Here is a 2550-nt window from a genome sequence, read left to right as displayed (position 1 = left end):
ATTGAAAACTTCCCTCTCCATACTGCTTTAGCTATGTCCCACAAATTTTTACATGTTGTATTTTCATTTTCATTCATTCAATGTATTTTTAAAAATTTCTCTTGAGACTTCATCTATCCCATGGATTACTTAAAAATGTGTATTTAGTTTTCAAGTATTTAGAGTATTTTCCTGCTATCTTTCTTATTGATTTCTATTTTGATTCCAGTGTGTTCAAAAAACACACTCTGTATGATTTCAACTATTTTAAATTTGTTAAGATTTGTTTTATGATCCAAGATATTATCTATCTTTGCATATGTCCCTTGGATACTGCTGTTGTTGGGTGGAGTATCTTGTAAATGTTGCTTCAATCCTGTTGCTTGATAATGTTGTTAGGACTCTTCTATATCCATACTGATTCTCTGTCTGGTTATCCTATCTGTGCTGAAAGGCATAGTGAAGTCTCCAACTGTAATTGTGAATTTGTCTGTTTCTCCTCTCAGTCCTGTCAACTGTTGTTTCATATAGTTTATAGATCTGTTGTTTGGTGCCTACATACTTAGGATTACTATGTCTTCTTGATAGGTTGACCCTTTTATCATTATATGATATCCCTCTCTGTCTCTGGTAATTTTCTTTGCTTTGAAATTGACTTTATCTGGTATTAATATAGCCCCTCCTGCTTTCTTTTGATTAATGTTTTCATGGCCTATCTTTTTCCATACTTGCCTTTATTTATTTAATTTTTTTTTTTTTGGTGAAAAAATTTATATTTAGATTTAGCCAGCTGGACTCAGTTTAGATGATTCCAATTTTGTTGGCAACATCCAAAGCATCGTAGTCAGGAGCCAGTTGAACATATGCCTTCTTCTCTCCATCAGGCCTGATCAAGGTGTTGACCTTGGCCATGTCAATGTTGTAGAGCTTCTTCACAGCCTGTTTGATCTGGTGCTTATTGGCCTTGACATCCACAATGAACACAAGTGTGTTGTTGTCTTCTCTTTTCTTCATGGCTGACGCAGTTGTCAGGGGGAACTTGATGATGGCATAGTGATCAAGCTTGTTTCCCCTGGGGGTGCTCTTTCGAGGATATTTGGGCTGCCTCCACAGACGCAGTGTCTTGGGTTGTCGGAATGTAGGTGACGTGCGGATCTTCTTTTTTTGTGTGACTGTAGATGCCTTTCAGCACCACTTTCTTGGCCTTCAAAGCCTTTGCTTTGGGTTCAGCTCTGGGAGTGGTAGGGGCTTCCTTCTTAGCCTTCAGCACCATCTTTGTAAAAGGGCACTACTTGCCTTTATTTTTATATTTGAAATGAGTTTCTTATAGGCAGCATACATTGGATTATGGTTTTTAATATACTCTATCTCTGTCTTTTAATTTGTGCGTTTAGATTGCTTGCATTTATATTTTTTATTATTTTATTTTTTAGATTGCTTGCATTTAATGTGATTATTGACATATTAGGACTTAAGTTGTCTACCCTGGGAGAAGGGGGTACTTCTTGTTACTGCTGCATGGGAATGGGAGTTCCTGCTCCCTAGGTGGTCTCCACTGGCATTGCAGAAAGAGTGGGCCTCAATACTGGCCAGTGGGGTAAAAGCCCTGAGTCCCCACTTGGCCTCCTCTGGCACCACCCCAGAGGGAAAGGTAAGCTGCCTTGTTATAGCCTTGTGAGGTTGGAAGTCTAGGCTCCTTCTTGGCTTTTGCTGGTGTGGGTGGGGTAGAGTCACAGTGTTGTTTCTGTCGTGTTTGGCTGGAGTGAAGTAGTTACTGTCTAAAAGTTTTTGTCTTGCTAGACTGTCCTTTTCCTGATCCTTTTACTAGAAAGAGCAGGGTTTTGTTGGGACTTTTTTTTGTCTGCTCCTGTTGTTGGCATTTCCAGATGCCAGCTCCAAGTCTGCAATAAATGGGGCAAAAGGAAAACCCAGGAAAATCACCACAAGTTTGGTCCTTGGGTCCTGAGGTCCTTTGCCAATCTGCTTTCTTCTCTCCACCTTTCAGGGTCTTTTATGTTAGTTTTGTATATGATGTCCAGGCATTTTAGTTGTGTTTGTGTATTAATCATGTTTTTAATTTTCTGTACATTAAGATGTTTTGACATTTTTAAAAAATATTTATTTATTTATCAGAGAGAGAGAGGGAACACAAGCAGGGGGAGCTGCAGGCAGAGGGAGAAGCAGACTCCCCACTGAGCAGGGAGCCTGATGTGGGACTTGATCCCAGGACCCCAGGATCATGACCTGAGCCAAAGGCAGACGCCTAACTGACTGAGCCACCCAGGCGTCCCAAGATCTTTTGACATCTTAAAAAACCTCTCTAGTCCCTCCATGGCTAGTCAGTTCTTAGACATAGCAAAAGACTCAACCATGAGCATGCCTTTGTAATATAAACTAACAAATCCAGAGTCCTATCTCCCGATCTGTTCTGTGCACCCAAGGAGGCAATATTTCTCTGCCTTAATCATCCCAGGACCAGGTGCCAGACAGCTAGAGACTATCCCTATAGCCCAGAGTCCACTGAAATTATTCAAACTAGCCAATCCTAAACTGTTTATCCTGCCCTGCCTT

At 40.6% G+C, this 2550-nt stretch overlaps 1 pseudogene; it reads right to left on the bottom strand.

Moving 5' to 3' along the window:
- Positions 1 to 780: 780 nt before the first annotated feature.
- On the bottom strand, positions 781 to 1252 carry LOC116630501 (annotated as a pseudogene).
- Between the last annotated feature and the right edge of the window lie 1298 nt (positions 1253 to 2550).

The sequence above is a fragment of the Phoca vitulina genome, unplaced genomic scaffold (assembly GCF_004348235.1).
Source record: "Phoca vitulina isolate PV1807 unplaced genomic scaffold, GSC_HSeal_1.0 scaffold4, whole genome shotgun sequence".
Classification (NCBI taxonomy): Eukaryota; Metazoa; Chordata; class Mammalia; order Carnivora; family Phocidae; genus Phoca; species Phoca vitulina.
This window is presented reverse-complemented; position numbering and strand designations above follow the sequence as displayed.